Genomic DNA, 15,525 nt, shown 5'->3' on the forward strand with positions numbered 1-15,525 from the left:
GACCTGGAAACCTTATGTGGGTCACTCCCTAAATCTATCTCTACACCTAACCTGACCCCTAACCAAACCCCAGAGCTGTAGGCTTTTGATCCAACTGTCCATTTATCATCTCTATTTGGTTATCTTATGGCCATCTCAGATTTAATGTAGTCAGAACAGGACTCCAGATGTGTTAATATACATGTGTTAAACACCACCATAGCATTCCTTTGTATAAAGGCTTAATGGGTACCTGTTCCCTAGTGTCACTTTAACAACTGTGATCTTATGTATGCCATTATCTATGCATACATTATATTGATAGCTATATGGGTCTATACACTACACAGCATGTGTATGTACACAGACCATAGTTATCTGGATTAACTCAGATATGCTTTGCTTTAGGTGTTCCGACAATCTCAAGATTTACAAGAAAGTGCTTTTTGGATAACAGCTGTCCTGACACTAAATGTTCCTTGCTGCATGGTTTTGCCTTACTTGCAGTGAAAGGGGAAGTAATTCTCACACCTTCCCCCTACTGCAGACCCTTGAAAAGTGTGCTCCACCCACTATGTGCCTCAGGATCCCTCGGGGTTCTTGTTAAAAAGACTGCTTTTCAGACACTCCCAAGCTAAACTCTCTGGGTGTGGGGGGGGGAGATAGGGCTCAGAAAGGCATATTTTTAACATGTTCTTCAGGTTACTCTTAAGTGCACTGTGGTTGGAGAACCACTGCCCAAATTTCTTTTCTCCTTTGGCAAATCATTTAAAATATTTATGGAAGAGACTATTCCAGGGAGCCCAGAAAAGAGGGGGCTGACTTGCAGCCATCCCTTTCCACACCAAGGATTCAATGCCTGTGTCCATCTTGCCAAGTGTAACTTTGGACCCTACTAGAACTTTCCAGAATTACTATTGCTACTTAAACATTCGTTTCCGTGCTTTTCATCTTGTTGGTCTAAACACACAAATGTCAGCAGAGGAGGATGAAGCTTGGATATCATTAAACATTGACCTACTGTCCTGGTTTGCCCCAAATTGAGAGGTTTTGCGGGATGCACGGGTTTCAGTGTCCAAACCACGAAGGTCCTGGGCCAACTAGGATGAGTTGGTCACCCTAATAAATGAGTCTTACAAATCTTATGTGTTGAAACTAATGCATCAGGAAATAACAGATTTGAAATCCACATGGGTTATAAAATAAAGGAGACTAGTGTGGGATGAAAGGTATTCTGGGACTGGTCAGATTTGTGGGGCAGGACTGAGCAGTTCTCAATGTTGAAAAGCAGGCAGATCCTCCCGTGTATCCGCCATGTTGGATGGGGTGGCCACACTTCTTCCAAGTCACATTGTGTTGACAGCAGTGGTGGGAACACATCTGGAGTGAGGAAGTTTGTTTCCTACCCTGAGAGGAGGCTGCCCTTCCAACCCAACAATGAGGTGTTCGGTGCCTTGCTCCATATTCCTAACTTGTGCTGAGAGCAAATAGAGTGTCTTAGGGCCTGGTGGGGGGTGTGGAGTGGTGGGCAGTCCTTCCCATGCTCTGATCAGAATCTGTGCTCAGATCTGGTGGCTGGGTGCCATTTCTCCTGTCCCTCTTACCATCCTCCCCAGCAGGAGCGACGTACCATTAAGCCAGCAGGACGGTGCCTATTGTCCTTAGTGCTTTTAAGGACTCAGAAAATGTTTTAGTTTTTCTAAAACAATGAGAAAAAATCTTTTAGGTTGAAGAAAATATTTTCCTGTGTAATATTAGTACATATACCAATGTAGTCGTAAAATAGAATTTTAATATAAACATAAATAAAAGTTAATAATAATAGGGCTTCCCTGGTGGCACAGTGGTTGAGAGTCCGCCTGCCGATGCAGGGGTCATGGGTTCGTGCCCCGGTCCGGGAAGATCCCACATGCCGCGGAGCGGCTGGGCCCGTGGGCCATGGCCGCTGAGCCTGCGCGTCCGGAGCCTGTGCTCCGCAACGGGAGAGGCCACAACAGTGAGAGGCCCGCGTACTGCAAAAAAAAAAAAAAAAAAGTTAATAATAATAATAATTTTTTCATAGAGAGGAGGGCCCAGGAAGGCAAAGTGTTTCGGTTCTACAGGGTCATGATGTGGCCCTGCTCCCCAGGGTGGCAGCTATCAGTCACTGTGGGACAGAAGGAAAAGCCTTGGAAGCAGCCAGTTAAGACTTGGCTGAGGGGAGGAGCCTTGAGGACATTCCCAGATGTGGATCCATGGAGGCAGAGCAAATTAGTCTGGGGGACACAAGAAATGACCTGCCTAGAAGATGAAGGGTCTGCAGAGGAGAAATGTTGGTTGGGTTCACTTCTAGGCAGACTGGAGCAGGGATGTGAATTCTGATGTCTTGGCAGATGTCCCCTGATACACTTTCCTGGTGTCCTGGGGCAGGGGTGCTATTGTTCACCAATGTCCTCTTCTTATTCCAGTAGTAACCCCCTGGGGTGGGTTGACTTGTATCCTCCAAAAAATATGTTCAAGTCCTAACCCCTGGTACCTCGGAATGTGACCCTATTTGGAAATAGAATCTTCGTGGTTTGACCTCACGTTAAGATGACTGGTGTCCTCATAAGAGAAAGGAAAAGAAGATTTGGATACAGAGATACTGAGGCCAGGTGATGGTGGACGGAGAAATTGGAGGGATGCAGCCAGAAGCCAAGGATCCCAAGGATTTCCAGCAACCCCCAGAAGCTAGGAGAGAGGAATGGGATGGGTTCTCCCTCAGAGCCTCTGGAAGGAACCAACTCTGCCAAGACCTTGATTTTTGGGCTTTGGGCTTCTGAAACTGTGAGGGAATAAATCTCTGCTGTTTTAAGCCACCCAGTCTGTGGTACTTTGTTATGGAAACCAAAATACCCCCACCCCCAATTGTGCTAAGCACGTGGCCACACAAAATAAGACTGCATCTCCCAGCTTCCCTTGCAGCTAGGTATCTAAATTCCTTGTTATTAGATTGTAGTCATTGGGGTATGAATTCAGGTAATGTGCACGACTTTCTAGTTGTATCTTTAAACAAAAGGGAAGGGTGGTGGCTTGACTTTGCTCTTTCCCCTTTCTTCTGGTTGGAATGTATGCAAAATAATGGGGCCCAAATATGCATCTGAGATTACAAAATGGAAATCGTGTGTTGAGGCCTTCAGAGCAACATGCTAGAAGGAACCTGGCTTCCTGCTATTGTGGAGCTGCCTTATTGCCCTGGATTATTTGCGCTTGGATTCTTCTGTGAGAGAGAAATAAGCCATCATCTTTAAGCCACTCTTATTTTGACTTTTGTTATAGCAGCTGAATGTTTTATCTAAGTAATACAGTTCTTCTTTACATGCCAGGGCCCTGTTTATTTGTGGTACCTCTCACGTATTGATATTAAAAGGACATCTGTTGGGCTTCCCTGGTGGCGCAGTGGTTGGGAGTCCACCTGCCGATGCAGCGGACACAGGTTCATGCCCCGGTCCAGGAAGATCCCACATGCCACGGAGCAGTTAGGCCCGTGAACCATGGCCGCTGAGCCTGCGCGTCCGGAGCCTGTGCTCCTCAACAGGAGAGGCCACGACAGTGAGAGGCCTGCGTACCGCAGAAAAAAAAAAAAAAAGACATCTGTTAATAGGATCTGTGCTTTAAATTTTTTTTCTGATGATGGGAATGGATGCAATGAGCCTTTACTCCTCCCAGCCCCCAGACATAGCTCCTCCATCCAATGGAAGCACAGTGAGTAGGTCAGGGCCAGGAATAAGATTGCTGCCAGGATCAATCTCCTTATGGGGCTTGAATATGCAGCCCTGACCTCATAACCAGCCAGGGGTACTAGGCTCTGCCTTTCACTCAGCAGATTCCTAGCCAGATTTAGGTGCTCTGGTGTCCTCTACTCCTATTCCTGTCAGAACAGGGGAGGACAGGGGAATAGGTGTCTCTTTGCTGCTTCCAGTCACCAATCCTTCTTCACTGGGAGTAGAGGTGCCCTGTACAGCCTTCATCTTGTGTGCCGTTGAGTTTTTCCTCTTGAAAATGGTTCCATTTGTTTTTTTCCGTGGGAAATGTCAACAAAACTTCTCAGAGTAAGACTTGTGATGTGTGTGTGTGTGTGTGTGTGTGTGTGTGTGTGTGTGTTTGAGCAGGATGGTGAACAGTGGGTAAAATGTGGAATGGAACGGAAAAAGACCCACCACTGATTGGGTGGCCTCTTGGTGGCAGCTGCTTTACCAGGTATCACACCATTCAATTCTCAAGACAATCCTGAGGGTAGGAAGGATCCTCCGTGTCTTAAAAACACATAAGCTGGTATACATGTAGGTGGACAGCCTGTAAGTGGCAGAGTCAAATGCAGTTCCTACCCTTGACCTCAATGAACTTTTCCACACAAACGAGTCACACTGTTTATGTCTGTAAAGCATAGTGGGAAAGTAGAAATTCTATAAATATTTGGCTAATCTGATTACAGAACCAGCCATTGTGGAAATACAAGCAAAAGAATGATTTCTGGAGACCTGTGTTATTTAGGATTTTTTTCTCTGCCCAGGGTTACCTTCTGCGTTTTTGCTCTTCCTCACCTTCTGACATACTAAACAACGACAATGACAACAGCAACTACATGGCTGGCTCTGGAGGGATAAAGGACATTGACTCCCAAACTAATGAAGCTGGTAAAAGTTTTCATTTGAACCCAATGCAAGCGTTTTTAATTTGTTTCCTTGTTTTCTAATAAGTCTGTTCTTTCAATAACAGTGCACATTTTTACATTAACATTCCAGACTGCTTTTATCCTTTAAAATCTTATTTATATTAGAATTAATTTCATGACACAAAAGCTTGAATTAAGCATTTACCTTTCCAGACAAAGAGACTTTCTCTGTGCAGACGCTTCCTGCTAGTATGTATGAAGGCCAACCCGTGTAAAAAGGGAAGTTTTTAAAAAAAGTTTTTTCATTTCAGTTAAAAATGAGCAACCAACCAAGAATTCAGCATTTGAGTATATTGCCTTCTTATCATTTCCCTATAATTAAAAATATGTAATATAATTGTGATATGATTGTAATGAAACTTTGTATTTTATGTCATACATACAAATGGGTCTGTGTTTGTGTAGGGGTTTAACTGCGTGCCGGTGCATTCGTACACACACACACACACACACACACACACACAGATCTAGCCCTGCTCCTCTCATCCAACCACCTGATAATAACTCTTCCCTCTTTTCTTCTCCATGTTGGGAGATGGAGAAACACGGTCCCTCTCCCTGGAATTCTGATGTCCCAGTTGGACGATGGGAAACAGTGCCTGGCACTTTCACAGGGCGTCGCTGCCCAAGATCTTCCCTTTGCAGGGAGAGGAGCTCTGGCTCCACCTTGTTTCCATCTCCTTAGGTTGTGACCAAGTAGCCCCTAAAGACTGCAATTCTTTCTTTCGGAGTCATAAAGTACTTCAACGGACAATTTCATCTTTTTCAGTTTGCCGGCCTCATCTGCTCACTTTCAGGATTTCAGAACATATCTCTTTGGGTCATACAGTAAGTGTGGGGAGGAATAACCAACACCACTTTTTTTTTTTTTTTATGAAACAGATTTATTGAGGTATAATTTACCTACCACAAAGTTCACTGATTTTAAGTGTACAGTTTGATGAATTTAGTAAATTTATACAATTGTGGGCTTCCCTGGTGGCGCAGTGGTTGAGAGTCCACCTGCCGATGCGGGGGACACGGGTTCGTGCCCCGGTCCGGGAAGATCCCACATGCCGCGGAGCGGCTGGGCCCGTGAGCCATGGCCGCTGAGCCTGCGCGTCCGGAGCCTGTGCTCCGCAACAGGAGAGGCCACAGCAGTGAGAGGCCCGCGTACCGGAAAAAAAAAAAAAAATGTATACAGTCGTGCAACCATCACTACAATCCAGTTTTAGAACATCTGCACCACGCCAAAGTCTCCTGGTGCCCATTTAGAGCCAACTTCCTGCCTTAGTCTCAGGCAACCACTGATCTACTTTCTGTTTCTAGAGATTTGTCCTCTTTAGAAATATCTTACAAATGGGATCACATAATATTTCCTCTTTTATGTTGGCTTCTTTAACATATTTTTCGAGATCCATCCATATTGTTGCAGATAACAGTAGTTTGTTCCTTTTTATTGCCGAATAGGATTTTACTAGATGGCCATACCACATTTTGTTTATCCATTCATCTATTGATGAAGAGTTGGGTCATTTCCACCTTTTAGCTATAGTGAATAATGCTGCTGTGAACATGGGTATAGAAATATCTCTTTGGGTCCCTGCTTTCACTTCCTTATTATTTTTTTTTTTAATAAGAAGAAAAATTTTATTTCAAATAGGTTCAGTCGGATGTGTGCTACAGCAATGGCTGGTTGTAGCAGTTTCCTTTCAAACCTTCATTGATGTATAAATTAGACATTATTTGGGAATGATTAATTTCTGGTAAAATGTAGATTCAATCCAACATCATGCCAATTTTTACTTTTATTGTAGACCTTATTTTAGTACTAGAGGTTAAATTTTCATCACCAAAAAATGATAATAATCTTACAGCTACTCCTAAGGTAATGAGCTGTCCTCACTGTTGCTTTGAAAATATACCCCTAGGTTGTTAAGAGAAATTACGACTTCATCCAAATCTGTTATTTAATTCTTCAGTCATCATCTACTGTTGGTTTGATTGTCAACTCCTCTTCTTATTTGACGCCAACCAGCTAAACGCCACTGTTTCTCAACTCTTTGGCTAAGGGCAATTTTTCTCTTACTTCTGTGATTTTGCCCAAATCAGCCTTGACTGCACTAACTCTTCCTCCTGTCGACAGGGATCCTATGTCCACCATAAGCACTTCATTCTTAGACAGCTTTTGCTGCTTTCTTGTCTCCTTCAGTGCGTACACCTAGAAGCCGTCTAAGCAGGAAATAGGAAATTTCCAGTCTGTGAAGATCTCAGGTAAAGCTCCTACTGCACCAAGTACCTGCCCCACCATTCTGTCAGCCTGGCACAAAGTGGGGTTAATTTTTGTTCCAGCTCCAATAAGCCCTCCTGGAGTAGCATACTGAAGATCATTATGCTCTGCGAAAAGCAATACAATTTTGGAAAAGGTGGGTTTTCACATGAGTTTTCCTTCACTATTTTTGGAACAATACCAGGTCTGACTTCTATCTCCTGGCCCACCTTTCATACTCCTTTTAGAATACTACCACCATCTACATCCCCCTTAAGGTCATCAACTTCACAGCCAGGTTTGTTGACATCAAAGGATCTAATAACAAGTTGGAGTTCTGAAGCAAAGTCTCTTGGGGGTACTGGAATTTTCTTTACTATGTACTCACAGACAACTTCAATATTGTATTTTAGCTGAGCAGAAATTAGAATAATAGGAGGTCCTTCTGCTACTGTACCTTGTACAAATGCAAGGATCTGTTCATACTGTTCTTTAGCCTGGCTTTCTTTTACCAAATCAATTTTATTTTGTAGAATCAAAATATGCTTCAGTTTCATGATTTCTATAGCAGTCAGGTGTTCAGAAGCTGTGGCTGAGGACAAGACTCGTTTCCAGCTATCAATAGAAGAGCTGCATCCATCACTGTGGCACCATTCAGCGTAGTAGCCATCAAACTATCGTGGCCAGGACAGTCAACAAAGGAAACATGTCTGACTAATTTGAAGTTCCCTTTGGCTCCTGGAATGTCTGTAGGAAACTCATCGGGTGTACTACTTCCACAGGATCTATAACATTCTGGCTGAGGACAACTTGGGTCGTCAAGCTTATAAATCTTAGCATTAGCATAGCCAAGTTTGATTGTAATATTATTTTCTAGTTCATTTTTGAACCTGACAGAGTGAACTCCAGAAATAGCTTTTACAACTGTAGATTTCCCGTGAGCTACATGACCAATTGTACCTATATTAATTGTGGCCTGTCTGCTTATAACTTCATGTGAAAGTGGCGTCAACTTGGTAACATCCAAAGTGGAGAGATCTTGCCAAGAAAGGCGTGGCTGCACTAACGTCACACCAGCCTCACCCCACCGCCATCTTGCCTAGAGAGCTCACTTCTTTTGAGTATATATCTAGAAGTGGAATTACTAGATCACGTGGTAATTGTATTTAATTTTTTGAGGAATGCCATACCGTTTTTTAATAGCAGTTGTACCATTTTACATTCCCACCAGCAATGCACAAAGGCTCCAATTTCTCCATGTTCTTGCCAACACTTTTTTTTTCTGCTTTTTAAAGATTTATTTTATACAGGCCATCCTAATGGGTGTAAAGTGGTATCTCATTGTGGTTTTGATTTGCATTTCTCTAATGATTAGTGATATTGAGTGTCTTTTCAAATGCTTGTTGGCAATTTGTATATTTTCTTTGGAGAAATGTCTATTCAAGTCCTTTGCCAATTTTTTAATTGGGGTGTTTGTGTTTTTGTTGTTGAGTTGTAGGAATTCTTCATATATTCTGAATATCAATCCTTTATCAGATATATGATTTCCAAATATTTTCCCCTATTCCATAGGTTTTCCTTTCACTCTGTTGATAATGTTCTTTGATGCACAAAAATTTAAATTTTTGATGAAGTCCAACTTATCTATTTTTTCTTTTGTTGCCTGTGTTTTTGATGACATAGACAAGAACTCATTGCCAAATCCAGTGTCATGAATATTTCTCCCTACGTTTTCTTCTAAGAATTCTATAGTTTTAGTTCTTTCATTTAGGTCTTTCATCTATTTGAGTTAATTTTGGTATATTGTGTAAGGTAAAGAACTTCATTCTTTTTCATGTGGCTGTTTTCCCAGCAACATTTGCTGAAGACTGTTGAATGGTCTTGGCCTCTTTGTCAAGAGTCATTTGCGCACATGCTAGGGTTTATTTCTGGGCTCTCTGTTCTATTCCGTTGGTCTATATGTCTGTTTTTATGCCAGTGCCACACTGTTTTGATTATCGTAGCTTTGTAGTATGTGTTGAAATCAGGATGTGTGAGACCTTCTCCAACTTTGTTATTCTTTTACAAGATTGTTTTGGCTTTTCAGGGTCCTCTAAGATTCTATATGAATATAGGATGATTTTTTTCTATTTCTGCAAAAACATTGTTGGGATTTTAATAGATTGTCCTGAATCTGTAGATGGCTTTGAGTAGTACTGACATCTTACCAATATTAAGTCTTCTAATCCATGAACAGGAGCATCTTTCCATTTCTGTGTCTTCTTTAATTTCTTTCAGCAATGTTTTGTAGCTTTTAGTATACAAGTCTTTTGCCCCCTTGGTTAAGTTTATTCCTAAGTATTTCATTCTTTTCAATGTTATTGTAAATGAAAATGTTTTCTTCATTTCTTTTTCAGTTTGTTCATTGTTAGTGTATGGTAATGCAACTGATTTTTGTATTCCCTTCGTAACTTTTAAGACATTGATCCACCATCATTTGACATCTAGGATTTCTTTTGAGAAGTTTGATCCATCCTGATTCCCATTTCTTTATATGCACCTGTTCCCTCCACCTCTACCTTGACCTATGGACTTTTTATGGATTATCTCTTTATCTTATTGTTTGAAATTTCACAATGACCTTCCTAGATGTGGATTTTTTTTTCCATTCACTATGCTAGTCACTTGGAGAACCCTCATGTCCTTTAGTTCTATAAAATTGTATTTAATTTTTCCATCAATAATTTCCTTCCAGTGAATTTTTCTCTTCTATTCTTATGAAATTCTTAGTATTTGGATTCTTATTCTTTGGGTTTACAGCAAGTCTTCAGATCTTTTCTACTTCTATTTTTTTTTTTTTTTTTTTTTGGCCATGCTGCATGGCATGCAGGATCTTATTTCCCCGACCAGGATCAAACCCATGCCCCCTGCAGTGGAAGCTTGGAGTCTTAACTGGACCTTCAGGGAAGTCCCTCTATTTGCTACTTTATTGTCATTTAGTTATAATTTATGGGAGACTTCCTTACTTTTTAAATTTTAATCCTTTTGAATAATGTTATTTTGGTTATCAATTTTAATTTCTAAGAGCTGTTTCTTGTTTTCAAGTTGGGCATTAATAGCACTAATACCTTTTAAATAGCATTTTACTTTTGCTTTATGGATGAAAAAATCATGTTATCTTTCTGAGAATATTATGGCCTTGTCTATTTTCCTTCCAAATTCTTTTTCTCATGTTTACTTTCCATTGTATCTTCTATGAAAAGGATTTCCTTAAGGGTCTGATGGTTTCCTTAAAGCTCTTTGTCTATGTTTAATTGGAGTTGTTTTTGACTGGGGGAGGGGATTTACTGGGGGAGGAGGATCAGGTTGCCAGTGACTCTTTTCACTGTATCCCTCTAGTGTCAGTATGTTGGGGGTCTTTTTTTTTTTTTTTCCTACCAGAGAAGTGCCATCCAGTCTCCTGCTTTAGAATTCTGTTGATGTGTGTGAGGGTGTACTTGGCTGCTTGCATTTTGGAAACAGAACAGGAAAGGGTGGAGGGTCCTTCATATGTAAAGAGTAGACTTTCATGGAATTCTCTTATTTTCACTATTTGCCTTGCTCTTGAGCTTTGATGAACCCATCTTCCTGAATTTAGAATCTCCTTGGTTTAATTTTTTTTTCAGAGAAAAGACTTCTAGCTTCCTTGAGTAATAGGGAAGGCAGATGCTTGGCTGCTCATGTTGGTGAGGACTCCTGGGAAGTCCATGTGTTCTGAATACAGACTTTCAATCATTTTCCTTCTTTTCACCCCAACTCCCACATCCACAGGTTTGTTGGCTGGAAGTTTGCATGCAAGCTTGGCAACACCACAACACTTTGAATGTATTGATTTTGTATTTAATATCTGGTGAGGCAAGTCTCTCCTCACTCTTCTGAATTCTCTTGGCTAGTCTCAGACACTTATTTATTTATATGAATTTAAAAAAAATCATGGAAAAGAATCTAAAAAAGGATACATATACATTATGTATAACTGAATCACTTTGCTATACACCTAAAACTAATACAACATTGTAAATCAACTATATTTCAATAAAAATTAAAACAAACAAAACAAACAAAAACTTACAAAGCATTTCTGTAGATGTGTACAGATCAACACGAATTTTATAATAATTTAATTTAGTTTCCCAAATAACCCTGTTGGGGTTCTAGTTGAATTCTTATTCATTCTTGTATTTCTAGTGCCTTGCACAGGGCCTGGATCACGTTAGGCTTTCAAAAAACATCTGTTAAATGGAAATAAACCTTTGATTCCAGTGCCTGGGCTCTTTCTGTTACACCGTCCTGTCTGATTTGTGCACAGATCACAGAGTCAGCCGGAAGCAGAACCAGAAGAACTCAGGTGTCATAACTCACCATCTAGCACTTTTTACACCGCATTTGTACCTGTAAAACACTTCTGAACAGTTACACACAGCCCAGCACAAAGGAATGCGCCAGAGTGAACGGAAGGTCATAAGCCCATAGGAGACAAAGTGTTTTAAAATCCTGAAGAAATATCTCTGCCTGGGTCAACCCGTCCCACCAGCATCACAAGCTTCGGTGTGGAGGAACAGGAAGGACAGGTAATGCCCGACAGGTACATTTATGTAGGGGCAGATGGAATGTTATCAAACTTATTTATGTTTTCCCATAGGAGGAGCTGTATTTCAATGGCATGAATATGAGTGCAAAAATAGGATGGTTTATCTGCCACGTCTGATCCATGTGGAGTTTAAGTCATAAAGTTTATTAGTGCCCCTGATTTAATATGACACATTTCCAGTGCAAATTGCTCTGAGATCATCGTGTTCATAAAATATGACAGAAATCTTTTAAGTGTAAGCATAAGTTCTGAATTAATTTAATAACCCAGTCTGGAAAGAGGCACATGGTTTAAAACATACCACTATGCACTGGACTCCTGCTTTCCTCTTCTACCCCGCCCCCCCTCCCCCCGCTTCTCGTGCCACTTTTGAAAAGCCCTTCTTCGTGTCTTGAGTCAGCCGGCCTCTTCCCAGAGCTCAGGGTTTTGCCTTCTCAAGGAGGTTTGGAAGGAGATGTATTAGCATGGCCAAGGTGAGGGGGTCCGTCCTTCTGTATCCTGGGGGCCCTGAGCACAGCTGGTTTTAGTTTTTAATGGTACCCACCCAAGAGAATGATTTACCACCCTTAGTGGGCTGGGTGGTGCGTTGGAGTGCCAGCAGGCAAATCATAACATTGGAAGGTCACGGTTGCAGGGGGTGTGAATGCGCCCCCCTCATCTTTCCAGATGGGAAAAAAATTACAGCAGCAGGACACATGCCCCGACTCTCAAATGCACATGACATCACAGTGTAAATTGTGAAATGTAAGGCTCTTTATCTCGTGGCAGTGTAAAACAAAACAAAATTTTCACCACGACAAAAAATAGAATAAAGAAAAGCTAGGAGCCCTTTGGTATAACTCGACCAACAGGATATTCAGCCTTCCATCTCGTGGACGGACCGGTGACACCATGTCAGAGAAATCTGAGACCCATACTCACCACTCATGCTCAGATATTGCAGGGCCTGGGCTTACTCCATGCTCACTTGCTAACTCACTTCCTGGGCAATCCTGTCTTTTTTCTGGACCGTGGGGTTGCCCTTTGCACTGCCAAAGGAGGCTGGGACCCTGCGCTGGGGGGGACCCTGGGCCCTCCCTAGACGAGCTCTGGGGCAATCCTCTGGTTTGTTCCTAATTCAGCCTCCAAGCAGAGCCTGGAAGGGCCACCCGAGTGCCCAGTGATGAGACCTCTTTCCTGGTTGTGCTTCCGAGACGAAAACAGCGCAATGTGCTCCAAGTGGATCAGCTCCTCCCAAGTGGTTGCCGGCAGCTCAGAAAGGATGCTCTGCCACGGTCTGAATTTTGCTTGAGGGGCACCATGGAGGGTGAATATCATTCTTCTTTCAGGTTTCTGCCATCACCTCTAGAAACTGCCAATAGCAAGAGCTCAAAGTGGGTTTTAGCAAAAGATACCACATCATTCCTTCTAGGGAGAAGCTTTTTTTTCTCAGAGCCCGGCTCAAGTCCCACGTCCTCCATAAAACTGTCCCCCCAAAAACCAGCCAACAGTGTGATGTCTTTCTTCATCGGCCTCCCATTGCCTTCATTACTTAAAATATACCATTTGCTCTCAGTGATATTCCCATTGGCTCTTTCACTGTGCATTGTCTTGTTCTGTTTTCTGATTACTTCTTGTGGGTAAGTCTCGTCGCCCAGCCAGGCTATAAATGCCAACCCCTGTCCAGGGGCTTGCAGTGTTGGGGAGGGTGGTCCTCAGTGAATTCATGCTTATTTGAATCAGAGAGAAAATTGGAGTCTGGGCTGTGGGCTGAGGGCTGAGACTGGGTGTGTGCCAGCCTTCCTGAGGAATGGGGGGGCACCCCCCCGGGCAGAGCCTGTGGAGCCTGGACACAAGGAAGTCCTTCCCTCCAGTTTCCAAGCCTCCCTTTGCACCCATACCTGTTCTCGGGACCCCTGGCCTCTGTCCTTTTCTCCTTGCTTCTCTCTCCAGCTACAGCACTTAGGTCCCCCATTGCCTTGTGTCTGAAATCCAAATCCCTCAAAAGTCAGCTCCACGGTCATCTTTTCCAGAGAGTGTGGCCCAGTCCCTCAGCTGAAAGTTCCCTTTCCCCTCGCTGAACCCCACTGGCATCTATTTTCATCTCTTTGATGGTACTGTTCAGTTTCTGTTTTTAGTTATTATATTTGTGCATGAACTTCCTTTTTTTTTTGTATTAACTTTTCTACTGTTGCTGCAACAAATGACCGCAAACTTAGTGGCTTAAAATAACACAAAAGTATTACTTTACAGGTCTGAAGGTTAGGAATCCAACATAGGTCTCACTGGGCTAAAATCAGCGTGTCTGTGTTCCTTCTGGAGGCGCAAGTGGAGAATCAATTTCCTCGCCTTCCCCAGCTTCTGGAGGAGGCCCACATTCCTTGGTTTGTGGCCTCTTCCTCCATCTTCAAAGCCAGCAACATTGCCTTTTTCTGGATCCTTCTTCCATTGTTACATCTCTCTTTTACCACAGCTGGGGAAGCTTCTACCATTTTAAGGATTCACATGATGGTTTGGGTCCACCCGGATAATCCAGAAGAATCTCCCCATTTCAAAGTCCTTAACTTCAATCACATCTGCAACCTTAATTCCCTTTGCCACGCGATGTAACATATTCACAGCTTCCGGGGATTAAGACAGGGACATCTTTGGGGGAAGGCATTATTGTGTTTATCACATCTCCCTTACACCAAGAGCTCCTTTTGGCTTTTCATTAAGTATTTTTCAAAATTCAATTAAGTGCTGGGCACTGCTCATGGAGCAGCGATACAGAGAGCACTGAGACATAATCTCTAGCCTCAAGAAGTTTAGAACCTGGTAAGACAGACGCAGAAACAATTACAAGACAGTGTGACACGTGCCATAGTGGAGCTGAGTGCAGACAGTAGAGGTAGCCCAGAGGAGGGGTAGATGGCTTTTTCTGGAGTAAATAGTGGAGAGCTGGTCAGGGAAGACCTCACCAAGAAAGTGACAACTGACCAGGTTCTGAAACAGGGTCCAGGTTCACCAGGTGGATGGCCAGGTGGGCTGGAGAAAGGTATTCTAGGGCAGAGCAGGCACACAGCATGTATGTGAGGTAGCATGGTCTTTGGAGGGATATCACACATGGTTTTGAGTTGCTGTGGCATTAGGTGTGGGGAGAGGGAAGCCAGTCTGGAGAGGCTGGTGGGAGATGGATCCCAGGAGGTCTTTCATGCCAAGAAGCTTGGATTCTATAGTTGTAGGAAATGGGGAGGTCTTCAATGGCCTTAGGGAGAATTATATGTCAGAGAGGTTGGTGAAAGCCATAAGGGAACAGTGACACAAGGCAAGAGAGAGAAGAATTTCGGAAAGGAGTGATGCATCAACAGTGTGAACATTGGAAAGAGGTTGGGTCACCAGAAGAATGAGCCCCATCATTGGGTTGGAGAGTGAGAGATTTCTGGTGACCTCACCGGAAGAGGTTTCCACGGAGAGGTGGGGGCAGAGGCAGCCTCCAGTGGACTGAGGGGTGACTGGGAGGTGAGGAAAGGAAAACACGTGGTAAAACCAACTTGGCCAGGAAAGGGAGGAGAGCCCTGGGGTGATAGCTAGCGACAGTGGTCCCAGGGAGATTTTGCCTGTTGGATCTACATCAGCTGGAGGTCACCAGCTGCCCCCAAGTACCCATCCCAGTGTCAGACGTGTTGTAGATACTCAATAATGGTGTGAAGAATGAATGCATCATGCACATTTCCTGGAAGAGGCTGAAGCAACATCACAGATTTGCTCACCGAGGATTCTTCACTGTCCAGGGGCATTCTTGGAAGCAGCTGGAGTCACGAGCTCTGTTCCTAATCACGTGCTTCCCTGAAGCTCGAAAGGCACCCGGCCAGGGTGTCAACACCTCAGGTCACACCACATCACACAGAGCCTCATTTGACTTTCAGGCTGATGTCAGCGTTTTCTTACCTTGCTGAGAAGCTCAACTTGAAGATGACATTAATTTACATTTGCCCATTTTCAAATAATGCATTCCAGATCTGAGCCGGCAGCAAC

General features: G+C 43.1%; 1 pseudogene; it reads right to left on the reverse strand.

The window, feature by feature from the left end:
- Positions 1-6,629: 6,629 nt before the first annotated feature.
- On the reverse strand, positions 6,630-15,287 carry LOC114897673 (annotated as a pseudogene).
- Positions 15,288-15,525: the final 238 nt, after the last annotated feature.

Source organism: Monodon monoceros, unplaced genomic scaffold, assembly GCF_005190385.1.
Source record: "Monodon monoceros isolate NGI ecotype Baffin Bay Population unplaced genomic scaffold, NGI_Narwhal_1 Super_Scaffold_17, whole genome shotgun sequence".
Classification (NCBI taxonomy): domain Eukaryota; kingdom Metazoa; phylum Chordata; class Mammalia; order Artiodactyla; family Monodontidae; genus Monodon; species Monodon monoceros.